General features: G+C 39.4%; 1 protein-coding gene and 1 long non-coding RNA gene across 2 annotated transcripts in view; one reads left to right on the forward strand and one right to left on the reverse strand.

Moving 5' to 3' along the window:
• Positions 1–21,909, reverse strand: part of LOC309492563 — a 276,178-nt gene that overhangs the window by 13,030 nt on the left and 241,239 nt on the right. The window lies entirely within an intron of this gene.
• Positions 702–21,909, forward strand: part of LOC309492455 (uncharacterized protein) — a 44,760-nt gene continuing 23,552 nt past the window's right edge. The window contains exons 1-2 of the mRNA XM_082161445.1: positions 702–741; positions 992–1,087. The gene's annotated coding sequence lies outside the window, so the exon portion shown is untranslated. The remainder of the gene's footprint in view (positions 742–991; positions 1,088–21,909) is intronic.

The following is a 21,909-nucleotide window of genomic DNA, read 5'->3' on the forward strand; positions in this document are numbered from 1 at the left end:
GTAACACATACAAAACTATGCAATGATTGAATGTGAAAACCAGACTTATAAGGAGTGAGCTAAACAAGGTAATGACAAACAGGTGAATGTGATCAGTGAAGATGAGTCCGGGCAGTGAGTATGGGAAATGTAGTTTGTGAGGGAAAATGACAATCTGAAATGGAGTGCCCTCTGGTGGTTCTCGAGGGCACTCCAGCTGATGACCGTTACATATATATATATATTTTTTTTTTTTATTATTAATTAATTTATGTATTTTTTGTCACATCTCTAGCTAAGTCTGCTCCATGTTTTTCCAATGTTTGGCCCGTAACATTTAGATTGAGACCATGTGCCTACAATGAACTCAGCTTTATTGTTTTTATATTATTATTTTATATTATATTAAAAACCAGATCAGATCCGACACACTGTTATTCATCAATACAATAAGATAAACTACCAGGATATTTCAGGACACACTGAAGGAGTTTGCTGGAAAAGCAGTGTTTCTGGGAAAACTTGGCATAAAGTGAAAGAGAAAAAATCCTGTTTACAGAGAATCACCCAGACAAGTAAACACAAGATTAACCTGATAGTTTCGCAATAGTAGAACATTATAGAGATGTGTAAGTCTTTTGTTCCTTAAACTCATACTGAAACTAAACTCTTGGGAAAATAAATAAATAAACGGAGCATATAAATATGATCAGTATTTCAGTCAGAGCGAATCCCTCTTCAGACGCTCTTCACTCACTCCAGGTGGGCAAGAATATTCATACTTCTTTATTAATAGCAAATTATGATTATATTCCTATTACACACAGATGAATATATATTTTAGTTGTTTATATATTTCACTAGTGTAGTTTTTAGAAATCATGCGACTTCATGACTGACTAAATCTGACTAAATGTTGTGCATGAATTCATTTAGATAATTGATTAGTTCAAAATAAACATTTTTATAACTTTTGAATTGTGGATGTTTTTCTCATGGTGATTGTTCTCAGTGTGTTTGACAGATCTGAACACACACACACACAGACTGGTGACCTTATCAAGCAGTGTCTCTGATCACAGTGTTTGACATCATCCTTCAGTCCAGCGTGCGTCTTCATTTCATTTAGCAGTTTATGAGTCATGGTTTTTATCTTGGCATCATGGATTAATTAAATTGAAATTCTTTAATTTTCTAACATTGATGAGATTTCCTTTACTTTATTATCATGTCATTGACACAAGTGTACAAGCAGTAAAAATAGTTTGTGCATATCCAATGCAGAACAAAGAAAGTGACATTAAACTACAATAAATACACACACAATTATTACATACAAGCCTAACGCTTAATGAAGCTAGCACACAAGGGATACTTGCGTCGCGGTACAAACGGGTGAAACTGATTACTGACAAGTAGTAATGCTGACAGATTAAGTAATGGCTCCTTGTGGCTCAACGTGTACCGTTGTCGGGTGCACCAACAACACGTGAAAACGGAAGGATTTTATGAATGGGAGCTGTTTCAAACATAAACGGATCCTCTACGCAGAAAGAATGTTTCTTATACTTAGAAAAAACTGCAGTACAACTATATATATATTTTTTTTTTTAAGTGATAGGCTATGTTTATGTTTTCAATAATTTGAAAATTAATTTGAGAATTAACCCTCTGGGGTCTGAGGGATTTTTGGGGTCCTTGAGATGTTTTGACATGCCCTGACATTTGTGCTTTTTTCAGTTGCTTATAAACATATTAATGGCAAAGGTATAATTACACTCAGTGCCGCTGCTAGCCATTTTGGTGCCCTAAGCATAATTCCTTTATGATGCCCCCCACCCCGAACCCGAGAAAAAAAAAAAAACAACGTTTGTTTTTGCCAGTTTAACTTTTTATTACCAAACATATAACTCAATACCAATAACACAATAGCAGCATCACAGTATAAAACTTAAGAACACTAAAAAGAGAAAGTAAAATATTAACAGCTTTGCTGACTTTGTAAACATAGCCTATGTAGAATAGCCAACACACACTACACATTTGAAAGTGCAAACTTTTCTTCAGTAAACAGAATAGCAAAAAAAATATCAAAATAATCCAGACGTTTTTCCCAAATTCAATGTCACTTTGAATAAATTACATTTATTAGACAAAATATTCAAACAAAGAATATTATACCGGAAAAAAAAATTAACATTTAAAACTGAAAGCATGGCAGCCAAGCAGTTCTCCCCCTTTATTCCTTATTTATCAACTATTTGATAAATATAATATAATATAATATAAAAGCATAATAGAATGAGGAGAAAAATATTATACACATAATATTGTGTGCAATAATGCACACAATTCAACAGTAATGTTTGCTTTATATCATTCATAATGACATTTTATAATTTTTATATAACAGGAAATGTTAGCCTACCATGTGCACTGCAGTGACTGCTAACGTTACCTGTTAACTTACTGAGAAAGTATTAACCACCATCACGTCAAAATAAACCATAAACTACTGCTCAATATCTAAAGAAAGATAGTAAAGAAAGTAACAGCTGGCGTCAGTTATTTGTAAAACAGGTAATGTTTAACAGTAAAATCTCAATTTAGCTTGCACCGAAGTTATAAGTTATAATAACATCGTTTTCTAACATTAACGTCAGCAAGTTCGAGGCGCGTTACGATTAGCAGCAGCACATGCAGCACATTTACCGTATTTATGAATGATTAAACATGGACTTACCTGCAAGTGATGCACGGGCATCATCTCGCAGTTTCTTTTTCATCTTTTCTCAGATCCTAACTCCTGCTGTCTTTTAGGGGCCATTTCCAAAAAAGTTGCCTACTGTCTGTCTGTCAAACTTCGTCAGGCGCCCGCGCGAACAACCGGCACGGACCATCCAACGGGGGATTGGGGGGGTGGGCGGTACTTTCTATACTATAGCAATTCAATTATCTTGTTCCCCCTTTTTTGTTACATATATGGCTAAAATGTGCCTAATAATATTTCTATAGGCTAATGAAATAATATCGTCATTATAAATTTTTTTTTCATTAGGCTATTTTTGGTGCCCCCTCAGCACTTGGTGCCCTACGCACAGCGCGTGATGCGCGTGGTGGGAGCGGCGGCGCTGATTACACTCTATTTAGCACAAACAGGGCTACCATAATATGTGAGCAACATGCATGTACTTGTTTGTATTTTTGAGAGAATAATGTTTATGCATGGTTATTGAAAAAACTAAAAACTAAAGTTTCTGAAATAAGGCCACAAAACACATACTAAATATGTGTCAATAAGACTTTTGACTAATGGATGTCGTTGCCTAGAGTTTTTTCTTCAAAATGATGTGAAAATCATCCTACCTAATCATTCACATAACACAATACATTGATTTAAATCTTGTAAAACACTTTTTGTTTGTAAAGGCAATATGCGCAAGGGGCGTCAACCATTCAACAGCATCATGCATATGTAGTGGTTCACACCTGAGGAGACAATGGGGCCCACATACTTAAAGGAGAAGTTCACTTTTGAAAAAACTTTTGCTGATAATTTACTCACCCCCATGTCATCCAAGATGTCCATGTCTTTCTTTCTTCAGTCGAAAAGAAATTAAGGTTTTTGATGAAAACATTCCAGGATTTTTCCACATATTATGGATTCCATTGGGACCCAAACGGTTCAAGGTCCAAATGACAGTTTCATTGCCGCTTCAAAGGGCTTTAAACGATACCAGACGATGAATAAGGGTCTTATCTAGCGAAACGATCGGTCATTTCAAAAATAAAATAAAAAGTTGACGTTTTATAAGCACAAATGTTCGCCTTGCTCTGTTCTGTGATGCGCGTTCGTGACGTCACGTAATACGCAATTACGTTGAAAAGGTCAAGTTTGATGTGTTTACAAATGTGCAGAAGGAGGACCATATAAACATTTTCAAATGTATTTGTGTCAGTTTATCGTTTAAAATGCCCATTTCGTGTGCGCATCCTGAGTGTTTTAATATTAAAAAGCCAAAAAGAACATTTTCTTCAATTTTTCAAGCGTGACCTTTTCAACGTAATTGCGTATTACGTGACGTCACGAACGCGCATCACAGAACAGAGCAAGCCGAACATTTGTGCTTATAAAACGTCAACTTTTTATTTTATTTTTGAAATGACCGATCGTTTCGCTAGATAAGACCCTTATTCATCGTCTGGTATCGTTTAAAGCCCTTTGAAGCGGCAATGAAACTGTCATTTGGACCTTGAACCGTTTGGGTCCCAATGGAATCCATAATATGTGAAAAAATCCTGGAATGTTTTCATCAAAAACCTTAATTTCTTTTCGACTGAAGAAAGAAAGACATGGACATCTTGGATGACATGGGGGTGAGTAAATTATCAGCAAAAGTTTTTTTAAAAGTGAACTTCTCCTTTAATGAGCCATTCATTCAGGTGTGTCACCTATAGCCACAAGAAAGAATGCAAGAGCAATATATATATATATATATATATATATATATATATATATATATATATATATATTTATTCTACCAAATTGGTTCACAGTTGGAAGCAAGTCAATTTTTTATTTTTTTTTTTTTTTCACAAATTGTACTTGCAAATTGTATAATATCCAAGGAAAACATGTCTAGTAATTGTGCAGTTAATTCTCATACTGTATTTTCAGTTTTGGAATATGTATCCTCTCCCCAAATTTGTCAATAATAAAACACAATAAAAATTATTTAAAGAAAAGGCTTATATTTACCTTTTAAAATTTGTTTACATCTACCTTGTAAATATATATTTTTTATTAAAAAGGTTACAATTACAACAACAGTATACATTTTATCATACATATTTCAAAGTTAAGGATGCATTACTTCGAATATAGCCTACATTGACAAAACATACTATATTTAACATATTAGCAAAAATGGGCAAACAAAAGCTTATTTGAGATGGCAGATATTTTACAGTAAAAATGTGTAATCTATCCAAAACTAATCAACGAAATGTTGTCTTTCATTTGTAACATAGGTCTTTTGTTTTTATTATAAGGAATATAAATGTTAATTTGCAGTTTAATACGTTGCTTATACAAATACATTTTATTTCAACATATTTCAGTCGATTTTTACTCAGTATAGCAAAATAGTTTGCTAAAAGCAGATCATTAATTCACACACAGAAACGCAATTCAAATTTAAACCTTTTTGCAAGTTGTGGTAAACAGCGCATCTCTGTCGTTCATTCATTCACACACAGAAACGCGATTTACTTGAGAATGAAAAAAAACTTACTACAGTATTCCATCCGTTGCTCCTCGAAATACCAGCACTTCTGAGGTACATTTTCCATTATTATTATTCCTCACAGCGCTGCGAGACGGTGTAAACAAGTACAATGATCTGAATAAACTGATAAAATGATCACGATACCCCTCATGCCGCTCTCGCGACACAGGTTTTTAACAGCGAAATGTGCCCCATCCATAAAGATCGAGCCGTCATACGCTGTACAGCCAGTCACTACTGTCTACCAGCCCCCATGTTCAAGCACCGGCGGCGCGCGCGCCGCCCCATCTTCTCTGATACAGGTTCCCCATCTCGCGCAGTGCGGCGACCTGAACCCAGAGACCATTCGACCCCTAGCTATGCGTGCGGAAGCATGGGAAGCTATCCAGGGCATGTCAGAATGGGTGCTGAACACTATAGAACACGGCTATTCGCTTCAATTCGCTCGCCGTCCCCCGCGCTTTTTAGCACGGACGGAGACAAGAGTGAATTCAGAAGCAGCGCATCTGCTTCATGCAGAAAATAGCAAAGCTGCTGCACAAAGGGGCTATAGAACAGGTCCATCCTTCTCTGAGCGAGTCGGGCTTTTACAGCCGTTGCTTCCTCGTACCCAAGAAGGACGGAGCGCTAAGACCTATTTTAGATCTGAGGCATTTGAACAAAGCCTCATGAGACGGCCGTTCAAAATGATCACAACCAGACAAATCCTCGCGCAAATTCCCCCAGGAGACTGGTTTATCTCTCTCGATCTGAAGGACGCGTACTTTCAGCTCCTGATAACACCCCGTCACAGGCCATTCTTGAGATTCGCCTTCGACGGTCGGGTATATCAATACACAGTCCTGCCGTTCGGCCTGTCTTTGGCACCCCGTACATTTACGAAGTGCATGGACACGGCTCTTGCTCCCCTCAGAAGACGGGGAATGCGTATACTGAACTATCTGGACGACTGGCTTATTCTGGCGCAGTCAGAGACAGAGCTTGTGTCTCACAGAACAGTGCTTCTCAGCCACTTGGAAAACCTGGGTCTCTCGGTTAACTGGACCAAGAGCTCATTATCGCCCCGCCAGTCAATCTCCTTCTTGGGATAGAACTGGACTCGGTGGCTATGTCGGCCAGATTATCGGAGCAGCGCGCGCGCCGCATCCGTCATCTCGCCGCATCCTTCCAGGTGGGCAGCCAGGCTCCGCTGAGGACATTCCAGCGAATCCTGGGGCATATGGCCTCAGCTGCAGCAGTGCTTCAGCTGGGCTTACTGCGCATGCGCCCGCTTCAACGCTGGCTGAAAGCGCGCGTGCCTCACCGAGCCTGGGCGGCCGGCGACTCGCGAGTCAGCCCTGGCTGGCAGCCGAATGGTATCGCACGGGAGTGACGATGGGAGCGATCTCGCACCGGAAGGTTGTCTCGACAGACGCTTCCAACCAAGGTTGGGGAGCGCTCTTCGAAGGCAGACTGGTCTATGGCCGCTGGTCAGACCAGGAGAATCTCCTTCACATATACTGTCTAGAGACTTGTGGTCGAGAAAGCGCTCAGGCACTTCCTCCCAGTCCTCCAAGGTCACCATGTTCTAGTCAGCACGGACAATACATCAGTAGTGGCCTACGTGAACCGCCAGGGCGGCGTCAGATCCAAAATGCTCTGCACCCTGGCGGAACGCCTCCTCGTGTGGGCTCAGCACTCACTGCGCTCGCTGAGAGCCGCGCATGTGCCTGGGCACCTGAACGCGGGTCCCCACAGACTGTCCAGGGACAATGTTCCCCCTGGGGAGTGGTCCTTGCATCCCCAAACAGTCCAGTCACTGTGGCGCCGTTTCGGCATAGCGAAAGTCGACCTCTTTGCGTCAAAAGACAACGCTCACTGCCCAAAGTTCTTTACGAAGAACGAGGATGCGCTGGCCCAGACCTGGCCCAGCGGCCCACTATATGCCTTCCCGCCGGTCTCTCTGTTGCCACAAGTCACCAGGAGAACCTTCTCTCTCAAGCCCACGGCTCGATCTGGCATCCCCATCCAGAGCGCTGGTCTCTGCATGCATGGAGACTCAACGGATACCCGTTGACCTGCCAGAAGGGGTTGTGAACACGATCACCCAGTCCCACTCTACGAGGCAGCTCTACACGTCTAAATGGTCTGTGTTTAAAAGTGGTGCACTGCCAAGGGGCTGGATCCACAAGCATGTGGGGTATCGCAGGTATTGGTTTTCCTTCAAGGGCTGCTGGACACGGGCAGGTCCCCTTCCACGCTCAAAGTCTATGTTGCGGCCATCTCAGCTTTTGCCGGTTCGGCGCTGGGCCGCGCATTAGGAAGGAACGAGTTCGTCACCCGCTTCCTTAGGGGAGCCAGGAGGATGAACCCCCCGCGACCCCCCTCGGTTCCTATGTGGGATCTTTCGCTGGTCCTAGAGGCCCTGAAAGCGCATCCCTTTGAACCCATAGAAACTGTGGATATGAAATACCTCACGCTCAAAACCGTTTTTCTGATAGCTCTGTCTTCAGTCAAACGTGTTGGAGACCTTCACGCATTATCCGTTAACGCCGTGTGCCTTGAGTTCGGACCTAATGGCTCGAAAGTCATTCTTAACCCTCTGAGGTCTGAGCTGTTTTCTGGGCCCTGGTGGTGTTCTGACATGCTCTGACATTTGTGTTTTTTTCTGTTACTAGTGACATTTTCATGGCTAAAGTCTGATTACACTGTATTCAGCACAAACTCTGCTACAATAATATATCAGCAGCATGTATGTAAAAGTTTGTAGTTTTGAGATAATGACATTTATGCGTGGTTTGTGAAAATACAAAAAAAAATTCTCACTGAAATAAGGCCATGAAACCCATACTGATTATTTCTTCACAAGACTTTTGAAAATTGTATGACATAACCTAGAATATTTGCTCCAAAACTATGTGAAAATCACCCTGACTGCTCATTCAGATAAGACAATATATTGATTTAAAATTTCTAAGACGTGTTTTGTGTGACAAAGCCATATGCGAAGAGGCGTGATCATCTCATGAATATGTAAGCTTTTAACACCTGAGAAAGACAAAGACACTCCCCTAACTGCCCTATTAGGAGCGATCAGGCCCTGTCATTCAGAGCAACCTTGCACAAAGAATGAGGAGATTTAAAAAAGAATGGCTTTTAGATTGTTTGGATTTTTAGTAAAACCCACAGCGCGCTCCAAAATATGATACATTCAAACCCACAGCGCGCTCCAAAATATGATACATTCAAACCCACAGCGCGCTCCAAAATATGATACTCAAACCCACAGCGCGCTCCAAAATATGATACATTCAAACGCCATCGCGCTCCAAAATATTAAACATTATGGTTATACATATCTATGTTTGAGCAGATATCCACAAACAGTATTTATCAGGAAACACGGGTCTAAATAGTATAATATTCACCATATATCTAGCAACAGTTCAACTGCAATGTGAAGTTTATGCAACAATACCATAAACTAATAAGTAAGAATTTCTTACCTTACATCTTTCTTGTCTTCAAATCGCGTTCTTCTTCTTCTGAGGTAAATCCAGTAAGCTCACAGCGCGTCTTCCAAACTCGACGAAAAGCAGAGACTTGTGAAGTGTTTTGGTGTTTTGTGTTTGAGGTAACGAGGGCGTTCGCGTCCCATGTGGAGATTTGCATGTGAATCTCTTTTGCGCGAGTGGGCGTGTCGAATTAAAAAGTAATTAGCAAGCGTTTGAGATACTGGACATCCTGTTGGTTTTATACAAATTACTTAAACAGAGAATATTTGTTTGCAGTTTGAATCCGATCATTTAAAAGTACACACTTAAATGTGTATAAAGGTATATGGCTCATAAATGTGTGAGAAGGATTCGCTGAGTTTTGTTTCAGTTTATAGACGTGCTCAAGGAAAAAAAGTTCACCGCGACGGAGAGGCAGAACGCACACCCTGTTTATTTTCTTTATTTTACAAAGCACAATGTTTTGATTTGATTGTAAGTGGACACATACAAAAGTAGAAATATCACAGATTATTTTTTTATATTGCTTTTTTCTGTATAACCATAAATGACGGAGTAATTTAAGTTTATGTTGCTGCTATGTGAAAAAAATCCAGCAAAACGCGTCGGCGCGTTTCTCGACCTCAGAGGGTTAAACCGAGGCATGGTTACGTCCCCAAAATATTGGGCACTCCCTTCAGAGCACAGGTCATTTCTCTCTCAGCTCTGCCGCCTTCCGGCAGCGAGGTCGATGGTAATCTCCTCTGCCCGGTCAGAGCGCTGAGAAATTACGTCACACGCTCCGCCGCTATCAGGCGCTCGGAGCAGCTTTTCGTTTCGTTTGGTGGGCGCACCAAGGTCTCGCCGCCTCGAAACACAGCCTGTCCAGATGGATAGTGGACGCTATCGCAGCTACTTATGCGTCTAAAAACCTGCAGTGCCCTCTGGGCATCAGGGCTCACTCCACCAGAGGCATGGCCTCTTCGTGGGCTTGGTGCAGCAGAATTTCCATTCATGACATTTGTACGGCGGCGGGCTGGGCCTCCCCCTCGACATTTGTTAGGTTTTACAACCTGGAAGTTCCTGCCTTGCAGGCGAAAGTTGTCTGTGTGCGTCTGTGTGCGGGCTACAGCGGTTGATTTAGCTCTCCTGGTTGAGCTGCATTATACAAGGGTTTATCAGCTCAGACCGACCGTGCCGCTCTGAGCGCCCTAGTGTGTACTTATGTACTGCGCTAGCCATTCTATTGGCCGCCCGGTTCCCACTCATCGTGTTCCCCGGACTTCCCCTGGGACTCATTTAGTGGATGCTGGGCGCGCACGGCGTTGACAAGGGAGTTCCCGTAGCGTAAGCTAACTTACGCAATACGAGAGAACCTCTCGTAAGAGAACGTAATCGGTTACTAACGTAACCTCGGTTCTCTCTAGAAGAGGGAATGAGTATTGCGTAACCCGCCGTGCTCGCGCCACGAGCTCATTCGCTTCAGCGACAGAAACCAGTGAAGCAGCCTCTGAGCCTCGCTTGTATACGCTAAGCCACACCCCCTCTTTCGCGGGCTGTGACGCATGAGGCGCGCCAAGCGCGCTCATTGGACGTGACGTCACGTCTAAGGCTCAGCGATGGGCTGCTGCAGTTGCCGCAGGGCAGCCAATGGGCACGCTAGTAAGCCTGCCCTAGGTCTGCGTGCTGCTGCACTGCGTTGACAAAATTATAAAAATTAAGGATAATTTTTTGGCTTCAGATCTCGAGAAAAGATGACTTTCCCGTAGCGTAAGCTAACTTACGCAATACTCGTTCCCTCTTCTAGAGAGAACCGAGGTTACGTTAGTAACCGATTACGTTTTATGTCACGTAGGCTATCATTTTTGCAGCAATTACAAATGTAAATTAAAGCTGCAAGCAGCATTTATCGGGGTTCAAGCAGTTAAGGCCTTTAAGGCATTTAAGCACAAAAGCATCAAAAGTTATTAAGTTTTATTTAACAAACCAAAAATGTCCATCAAGTTTCGTTCCGATCAGCCTCCGTTAACCTTGTCTAATAGTTGCTCAAACTTCATTGGCCGATGGCGGCCATGTTTTTTGAGATACACCAATGTCCTCATAGACATACATGGCACCTTGGACCAAGACACTGCATACCAATTTTCAAGTCAATTGGACTAACGGTCAGGTGGTTATAGCCTGTTTTATGTTTGGAACATGTTTTGTTCCTCGCGGAGTACCTCTGGAATGCTTCTGCGGAGGTTTATTGTTTTATCCGCAGCAATAAAGTTTGTCGGCGTCTAAATGGATCGCGCTCTGGATCACTAACAGGAATTATTCTCGTCATGTATACACTTAACTTGATGAAAAGCGGGATTGACGCACTGCAAGCAGAGAGATGATTTCTGGCTGCCTCCGCAAAAATTGTCTTCGGCGGACAGCCCGCTGTCTTTGGAACGATTTTTTTCAAACAAAACAAAAGAACAAATGTGAAGCGAGCAATTCTATCCATTTTGACGCCTTTTCATTCATAGCGGTTACCAAGCAACACGATTACGCACCAGCTGCAACTTGATGACACAAGCATACTGCGGTTCGGATACAAATAATATGTGAACACAAGTCCATCGGGGGCAGGGGGGGAGCAATCGAACTCGGGTTAGGAACAGGCAATCGAACCAAGTGTGAAAGCGCCCTTAGTCTAGTTTTAGTCAATGAAAATTGTATTTTAGTCTCTTTTTAGAAATGCAATTCTATTTAACCCAGTGAATATAGTGTATCACTATGGAAAAATAGCGAAAATAGTGAACAGAAAAGTAACACTCGTCTCATTCGTGGAGGTTGAAAAACAAGTTCTTTCTGACATCCAAGATTTACTGTATTAATTTAAATGCAAAAGAAAAGGCATGAGAGTTGGTTGTTTTTGTCAATTTTAAGTTTTAATTTAAAATATTTGTCATTTTAATATAACTATATGGCTAAATATTTTACCACTTGCTAATAAATCTAGATAGAAGTAGTGCATTGAATACATTGTTTAAATTGTGCTTAAAAGTGAATTACGACCATTAAAGAGTATGTGTGTACAAAGAGAATCGTAATGCTGACAAAACTTTTTTAAAATAAAAGTATTTGATAACTTCTGGATTTGAAATAAAAATAGTGAGTATGTGTTTGTGGTTCAGCCGTGGATCAGTTACGCACTGCAAACGCAGCATATGTGAAAGCACTATAGCGAGTGCTGCTCCTGCACCGCATATGCACTGCACACGGAGTATGGGCCCTATCTTGCACCCAGCGCAATTGACTTTGTACACCGACGCATGTATCATTCCTATTTTGCACCCGCGCACAGCGGACTTTTCCCTCCACAGACGCACGTCGGTTAACTAAGAAATACACTTGCGCTCCCGGGGGCGGTTCAGCGCAAAGAGGAGGCGTGTTCCGGCGCAAACGTTCCCTCATGCTATTTTGCACGTTTAGAAAACAATTCCGCCACTAACTGAAAAAATCTAGTTTAAAGTCAGTGGCGCGTTGCACATGTTATTCTTATGCTATTTTAAGGGCGCATGCTTGGCCATAATCAATGTAGCGTGTGCACAACGCACATACACTTTGATTCTCTCACACAGAAGCAGCCGTTTTCATTTTTGCAAATCATACATTACGATAGATAGATAGATAGATAGAGATAGATAGATAGATAGATAGATAGATAGATAGATAGATAAATTATAAAAGCATACTTCTAGTTTACACATTTACCCAAATTATCATACGCCTGTTTAATCGAAGTTAATTTGGGTGTGTTTCTCCATCCCCAATGTCACTTCTCTGTGTTTTACGGCCCTGACGAGAACGTCGGTCTCCTCGGCTGTGAATCGCTGCTGGCGCGCGTCTGGCAAATCCACCGTTATAATAGGAATCCGCTATAGAATAAGCGCGTCTGCTCTTAAAGGGAATGTGAGATGACGCTCTGATTGGTTTATTTCACGTTACGCCCAAACCACACCTATGAGTAATGAAGCTACTGCAGACCAACACATTTTAGATTTGCGTTGAGCGCAAGAGTAATTTATCCCGCCGGTATAATAGCAACAGCGCCCAAGACCCGGCCACAAAGTTACTTGCGTTTCGCGCTTGATACTTGCGTTTCAGATCGTTAAAATCGGGCCCTATGTGTGAAACGGGCGTCAGACTTAACTTTGTTTGTTGTCGTTTACGCTAACTCACCGCAGCTGCATCTTCTAAATAATGCCGCGAGTGGGGCTTGAGGAAGTGACGTCGTCTGCGCAGTGCGCCCTGATGCAGCCCCTGAAGTGAGACACGGGAAACAGAAATACTGCAAAATAATAATAATAATAATAATAATGTGACTAAACAAGACGAAATAGCGTCATAACATTTCATCTCGTTTTGGTCAACGAAAATGAAGAGACATTTTAACATAGTTTTTATTTTGTAAAACCACATTTAGTCTCGTTTTTATTCGTCAACAATATTGCATTATACATTTAATTATAGTTATTGTCACATGACCAGCATTTACGTTGCGTCTCGTTTTCGTCACGTGGTTCGTTGACGACAATATTTAGTTATAATTTTTGTTGACGAAAGAAATACTAGTAATCCGATATCGGATTTGACTCAAAAGACAATGTGATTCATCATTCCTTCCAATTAACCACCTTATCTTTGTATAGTAAAATAGTATGTTCAACAACATGAATAACGACGTAGCTGACCAGAGTTCGTGAATCAAATGATTCAGTTTAAAGAGTTGTTCAGACTTCTCTCGATCAGTTGAAGTCTCTCCATTTCAGATGTAAAAATAAATAAATTTATTTCACAAATTAAAAGTCCTGTGAGTCCGAAAAACAAAAGAAAATTGTAATTATCCTACCAGTTGATGGTTTCAAATTATGGTTCAAAGTGGAAACCGGTCCATGGGCACTGGTCAGCTAGCCATTTGTGCATATTTAATTGTATTCAATAGGCAGGCGATTCACCTCCACAGGATTATTTATGGCACAAAACAGGATCTCACTTGCCGATCACGTTCACATAGGAAAAAAAACAGAGAACAAGAAAACGCAGCCTTGGAAAACACAAGGCAAACGTACAATAATTCATTTCTGATTCAACATTTCAGTAACAAATCATATACATGCGCAGTTCAAATGACACATTAATCGAACTTTTCGACAGTTACTTAACACAGACACTCATTAATCACTCAATGGGTCTCATTCATGAAATCGTAAATATACGAGTAAATATGTGAGTGATTTGCGCGTAAAGGCGACATTCCCGAAAATTCTTCTCCTGATTCAGAAATACTTCGTAAACGTCAGATGTGATAGTGAAATGTGTGTGTGTGTGTGTGTGTGTGTGTGTGTGTGTGTGTGTGTGTGTGTGTGTGTGTGTGTGTTAATGAATTCCAATCAGTTGTAAATGGGACGCGTGTGCACGCTCATTCTCTAAATTACCATAAATCCCGCCCATTAAAACCGACTGAAAACTATAGGCTATATGGGCATCATATTATGACACCAAACGAAGGATTTCAACTTGTCTTCTCAAAAACGAATGAAGAAGAGAAATTTCTCAGATGCAGAAATTGAAGTTTATTATCAGAAGTTCATTCAAAACGCCACATTTTGTTTTCAAGCGTACATAGTGGCGTATCAGGCCTAAAAAAAAGGAAGCTTGGCAGCATAGATGCAGTTAATGGAGTTTCATCTGTTAATCGAACAGTCCTAGAAGTGAAAAGAAAATGGTTTGACATGAAGCTTGACTGCATTATTTGTGACTTGCGGACTTGTAAAAGAATAAACAGCTTGAATAAAAAAATTAAATAAAAAAAACTTGCGGACTTTTGTTCCGTTTGCAGATGGCTCTCGTAATTACTGGCTGTCGTAATAAAAGTAAAAAGAAAAACCGTATGTAATTACTATATATAATATTTGGTAACACTTTACAATACGGGTGCACTAATAACCATTAATTCATGCTTAACTAATGCACAGATAATCATGTGTTAATGTATGACTCATGAAGAACTAAACCATTAATTAATGATTACTGCATCATGAAGATTCTAAATGATTAATATAAAGTAATATATGAATTGTTATTAATTAAATGTGTCATAATGTATTAATTCATTAATAACTTATTTTATTAACTAAAAGTCTAAATCAATGCGTTACTTACCACAATTGGTCAAGGCAATGTACTTCAACTTCCAGTTGTCTGCTTTAATTAATCATTAACTAATGATTTGCAAATGTATCATTATGTTATGACTTTACTTGTTGAGGCACATGACTATTAACTAATTGTTAAGTAATATGCCATTTTGGTTTTGACATCCACACTAAGCCATGGATTTCAATTTCCAACCATGTACAACCAAGATTTCACTGAGTCCGATGAACTTTGTTGTTCATGGCACAGGACTATGTCAGGTTAACATACACTGAGAACATGTGGTTGAGCGCTGCTAGTTCATAACACTGTGTCTAGACTGGACAAAGACAATAGAACGTCCATTATAGTCAGTGATACTACACTGGATGCGTCGCGACACTACACGACAAAACCCAGTCAGTAAACCGATGCCACACTCTATTACTGACGTACTCTGAGCTCTTGTGCTAGTTCTGTTATGAAGGACTAATGGACTTGCGATGGTCTGTCATGTCCAGTGTAGACAGCTGGTCTCGTCCAGTGTAAACACAGTATAACAGCTTCAGGAGTTCAGATTCTGGTGTGCTGATATTTGTGTGCAGCCCAACTCACCCCATCCTTCAAACACGTTCACCGACATTACATTCACTGCATGTGCAAACTGTCAAAACCCATAAATGGCATATTACTTAACAATTAGTTAATAGTCATGTGCCTCAACAAGTAAAGTCATAACATAATGATGCATTTGCAAATCATTAGTTATGATTAATTAAAGCAGACAACTGGAAGTTGAAGTACATTGCTTTGACCAACTGTGGTAATTAACGCATTCATTTACACTTTTAGTTAATAAAATAAGTTATTAATTAATTAATACATTGACACATTTAATTAATAACAATTCATATATTACTTAATCTATTAATCATTTAGAATCTTTATTAGTTGCTGATGCAGTAATCATTAATTAATGGTTTAGTTCTTCATGAGTCATACATTAACACATGATTATCTGTGCATTAGTTAAATATGAATTAATGCAGATTAGTGCACCCGTATTGTAAAGTGTTACCTAATATTTTTTCAAAATGCTGTGTAAATATGTACACGATTAAGGTGAATTAAAATGCAGCCTTATTAATGAGCAAAACGTTCGGATGTTAAACGCACTATTTACGCGTGGCTGGAGCAGGTGTAGATCTCTTTCGTACCAACTAACGTTTGGAAAATACGAACATTTTAATGAATCCGAAAATTTACGTCAGAACCACTTTACACACGATTTACACAAAAATTCGTTCTGCTCGTGTTTCATGAATAAAACCCATTGTCTCAACTCATGACACAATGATCATTGTTATACGTGATAGCTTTAGCCTACGGCTAATTAGTTCAGCTCGCGCTGTGCGGCCTACACTAAGCTCATATCAAATCATTTCTGAAATTGACATATCTTTCATAAGATAACATATGATAAAAAAATGTCACTCACCAAAACGAGATTGCATCACATATTCAATAAAAAAAAGACTATTCAATAAAGATTACCGCTCTGGGATCCACTAAATCTTTACTCCGATTTCCACTTCACCTCTCTCTGACGACAACACTCCAGGCTGAAGCATCCAAAGTTTACAAGTGCACACAATCACAGTTCTCGATAGATTATGATTATCATTTAGTGCAAGGAGTTTCTGGAGAAATGCTCCGTGTCTCATTTGATCTGTTCTCATCTGATTCTCTGTTTATGCTGACAGCGGCAGCGCCTGCGCGACCTGTGGGCGGGCCTTATGAATATGCCGCTTCTGTTGGCTCTCAGGGGTGTCAGTCACAGCAGCACAATCAGTGATTGGATGAATCGTGTGTTATTGCCCAGTGGTGTAATCGAGTGCATCAAGTAAAGAAAAAAAAAAAGAACTGATTGAAAAATATAATTTGTCCAGAACAGATCGACACGACTCAATTTAAACTGTTATAGAAGAGCTAATATACTAAGAATGCACTGGTCTCTCAACGATTGTCTCTCTGCTTTATTTTATAAGAAATATCTCTGTGTCTAAAGTTCCTAATGTCCTGTACTCTCAACTTTTGTATAATAGTACTAGTCATAATTTTTACACCAGGCATGAATAAAAGCAGTAAAATACCACTTATTGGCTTAATGACATGTTATATAATTTTTACCTTTTTGACTGTTATAGAGGCAAATTTTGTCTGATCTGTCTGAAATGTTTCATGCTTATTAAGAGTCATGAACATTATTATATGAAAATTATTTCATTTTGATCAAATTATTTCCTATGGAATTTTTCATAGGAAAAGACCATTCACAGCCAATACAGGCAATTTACCATAGGAAATATATGGTTTTAAAGTGTTTTAACAGTTATAGCGCCACCTTTGGTCCGATCTCCATACAAATTTCCAGGCTTCTTTAGCATGTTATGACAAATATGCGCATACATTTTTGTGAAGTTCTGTGTTTTCGTTTAGGTTTTATAGGCTTTTGAGTGCATTTTGCCACGCCCATTTTCTTTATGACCCAATATACCCATGCGAAAAATGCAAAAGTTCAACTTTTTTTTGATAATTATTGACCTAGAGAGTCCATAGAATTGTCCTAGACTGGTTTGGTTCTGATCGGGCGAAAAACCAGGGACTAGTTCGCAAAAGTAGGTTTTTAACATAATTACGAATATTTAATGAACGGTTTGATTGAGAGCAATGGTTCTTGAGGCAAAGTTTTTCAACAAGAGGAGATCTATCAAATGGTATGCATTTTGTGACAATAAGTGTAACACCACGTGATTACAGAGCCATTAAACTCGTTAGCGCCAACTAGTGGCCGATTTCTTTCAAAATTCTTACAGACCTCTAGGGCCATGAGTCGAACATGCCTACCGAGTTTTGTTCCGATCAGCCTCCGTAAACCTTGTCTAATAGGTGCTCAAATTTCATTGGCCGATGGCGGCCATGTTTTTTGAGATACGCCAATGTCCTCATAGACATACATGGCACCTTGGACCAAGACACTGCATACCAATTTTCAAGTCAATCGGACTAACGGTCAGGTCGTCATAGCCCTTTTCATGTTTTTTTCATGTTATAGCGCCACCTAGTGTTCAATCGTCGCGATTTTTTTACTGTGACCCAAGATTGAACTCCTACACATGTGGACCGAGTTTGGTGAAGATACCTCATTTACATCTTGAGTTGTAGCCCATTTAGTAAAATAGGCTCCTCCCACAACAATAGTTTTGCGCCCCCTAGCGACCGAGAATCGAAATTTCAACTTTTTTTCGATAATTATTGATAATCAGACTCCAGAGAACATTTCTGCACTGGTTTGGTTCCGATCGAACGAAAAACCTAGGACTAGTTCGCAAAAGTAGGTTTTTGACAAAATTCAAAATGGCGGAAAAATTTGCATACCGGAAATGAAATCGGAGATATACGTTTTGTTCTTCAGTGTTCCAGCTTTCCAATGATATAAGACACTTGAGTCTACGACATATGGTCTAGGAGTTATGAGCAGTTTCGCGCTTTTGGTTGCTATAGCGCCACCTATGGGCCAATCGGGGTCATACTCTCTGAACCTCTCCTCGATTTTTGTACTACCATTTGGCAAAGTTTCACATTTCCAGCACTTACGGTTTAGGCTGCACGATGCGTTTTACGGCAGAAGAAAAATAATAATAATTAAAGCTGCAAGCAGCATTTAGCGGGGTTCAAGCATTTAAGGCCTTTAAGCACAAAAGCATCAAAAGTTATTAAGTTTTATTTAGCAAGCATGTAACCACTGACATAATAGATGGAAAAGACCATTTACAGCAAATACAGGCAATGTACCATAGGAAATATATGGTTTTAAAGCTTTTTATAGCAGTTATAGTGCCATCTATGGACCGATCTCCATACAATTGTTTACTGTGACCTCAAATTGAACCCATACACATGTGTACTGAGTTTGGTGAAGATATATAATTTACTTCTTGAGTTATAGCCATTTTAGTAAAATAGGCTCCTCCCACAATAATTTACCACATTCTAGTATTATTTACTATGATTCTAGCATGATTTACATAGTTTACCATGATTTTATCTTAGTTTACCTTGATTTACCATATTCTAGCATGATTTACCATGATATACTACATTCTAGTATGATTTACCATTGTTTACTGTGATTCTAGCATGGTTTACCATAGTTTATCATGATTTATCATAGTTTACCATGATTTACCCTTTTCTAGCATGATTTACCATGATATACCACATTCTAACATGATTTACCATAGTTTACCATGGTTTACCTTGATACACCACATTATAGTATTATTTACTATGATTTACCATGGTTCTAGCAATTATGTGAAGTGTCAGTGCAAATGAAGTGATAAACACTGACAAAATCTGATTGTGTTATAATAGTTATTGTTATATAAGTGATTTTTAGAGTCTAAATATGAATGTGAGCACATTTGAAAATACTTCATTAATAAGTAGAATGGCCAGCAGAGGGCAGTAGAAGACCACTTATTGGCTCACTTTCACTTTAAACTTCATGATTTTCACCTGTTTTCTGGACTAAAGCAAACCAGTTTTTCCATGTTAACTCAATAATGCATGCTTACACACACACACACACACACACACACACACACACACACACACACACACACACACACACACACACACACACACACACACACACACAGAGAGAAATAAACATACACAAATACAAATATGTTTTTAATGTTTTAGAATATGTTATTGAGAAAATATATTTATTGGTCTATTAGAATTCCTTTGTGATCTAATAATATAAAAAAGAAAAGAAAAAAAAAAGAAAAAAAGATTGCTTTTTAAAGCATTTGTTTGTTTCCCAATACTGAAAACTAATGAAAAGATCATATGCAATACTGCTGCTCCCTCTAGTGGACAGTGGTATTACAGCTTCCATCTTACAGTTGAAGTGATTGAATGAATTAATGAATGGGAATTTGGTTTTTCACTTATATCTCGGGAACCAGAAGGCGAAAAATTCTGAAACTCAGAGCATAGATAGTGCTTGAGGAGCCCTGTTGAATGAGACCATCAATTATTTACTATGATTTACCATGTTTCTAGCGTGATTTACCACATTACTAGCAATTATGTGAAGTGTCAGTGCAAATGAAGTGATAAACACTGACAAAATATGATTGTGTTATAATAGTTATTGTAATATAAGTATTTTCCATGTTAACTCAACAATGCATGCTTACACACACACACACACACACACACACACATACAAATATGTTTTCAATGTCTTTAGGATGTGTTATTGTGAAAAAATATTTTAATGGTCTAACCATTTCATATATTTCATTGTGATCTATATTATCAGTCCAATAATAATAATAAAAAAAAATTGCTTTAACCATTTGTTTGTTGGCCAAAGCTGAAAGCTGATAAAAAGATTAATACTATGTCTAATACTGCTGCTCCCTCTAGTTGACAACAGTGGAATTACAGCCTCCATCTTACAGTTGAAGTGTTTGAATGAATGAATGGGAATTGGGTTTTTCACTTATATCTCGGGAACCAGAAGGCGAAAAATTCTGAAATTCAGAGCATAGATAGTGCTTGAGGAGCCCTGTTGAATGAGACCATCGCGGTGTTTTTGGGCGATTGGAGCCCGGAAATATGACCGTTCAAAGGCATATCTATTGGGGCTTTTATCTCTGGAATGCCCAGGGCAAATTACACCACATTTGAATCGAAGCTAGCCAAGAACTGGCCCTTTCCAACGAGCTCTCACACAAGGTTCGGGGTGGTCTGGGTCGGGAGTTTCGGCCGTTCAAAATCGGGGGTCCCACGAATTTGCGATTCGTGGGGGGCGCGCTCCCGAGGCCCGCGATGACACGTTTCGATCAAGAGCCCGGAGAGGACCTTACCATCAAAATTTGAGCGCGCAACGACTTTCCGTTTTCGAGTTATGAATGAATTTGTACTGGGGGGGCGTGGCCTAAATGCCGTTTTACTTTCGTTTTCAATTTCCATATCTCAGACAGACAGTGTGACACAATTGTCAATAATAATACTCCAATAGATGAGTTTTGACTAAATGTGATTGTAAATGTTAAAATAATGATTTTATAAAGTCTAAATATGAATGATATAACAATATTAGGGAGTAGTATGATGAAATGGCAGCAGGGGGCAGTAAAATACCACTTATTGGCTTAATATGCCAATGTTATTCATTTTCTTTTTTAACTGTTATTTTTTATACTTTTTCTGATAATTATTGATCTATAGAGTCCAGAGATTAGTACTGCACTGGTTTTTAACATTATTTTATAAACATTATATGATATATATATAGGTTATAGGAAATATATGGTTTTAAAGCTTTTTGACAGTTATAGCGCCACCTATGGTCCGATCTCCATAAAAATGTCCATGCTTCTTTAGCTTGTTATATCACATATGCTCATCAATTTTTGTGAAGTTCTGAGTTTTCATTTAGGATTTATAGGCTTTTTAGTGTATTCTGCCACGCCCATTTTCTAAATGACCCCATTACAGCCATCCAAATGCAAAATTTCAACTTTTTTTCGATAATTATTGATCTAGAGAGTCCAGGGAATTGTCCTAGACTGGTCTGGTTCTGATTGGGCGAAAAACCAGGGACTAGTTCGCAAAAGTAGGTTTTTAACATGTTTGCGAATATTTAATGAACGGTTTGATTGACAGTAGTGGTTCTTGAGGCAAAGTTGTTCAGCATGAGCAGATCTATCAAATGATAGGCATAATGTGACAATAAGTTTAACACCACGTGATTACAGAGCCATAAAACTCGTTAGCGCCAACTAGTGGCCGATTTCTTTCAAAATTCTTACAGACCTCTAGGGCCATGAGTTGAACTTGCCCATCGAGTTTTGTTCCGATCGGCCTCCGTTAACCTTGTCTAATAGGTGCTCAACTTCATTGGCCGATGGCGG

Source organism: Leuciscus leuciscus, assembly GCF_965113295.1.
Source record: "Leuciscus leuciscus genome assembly, chromosome: 2".
NCBI lineage: Eukaryota > Metazoa > Chordata > Actinopteri > Cypriniformes > Leuciscidae > Leuciscus > Leuciscus leuciscus.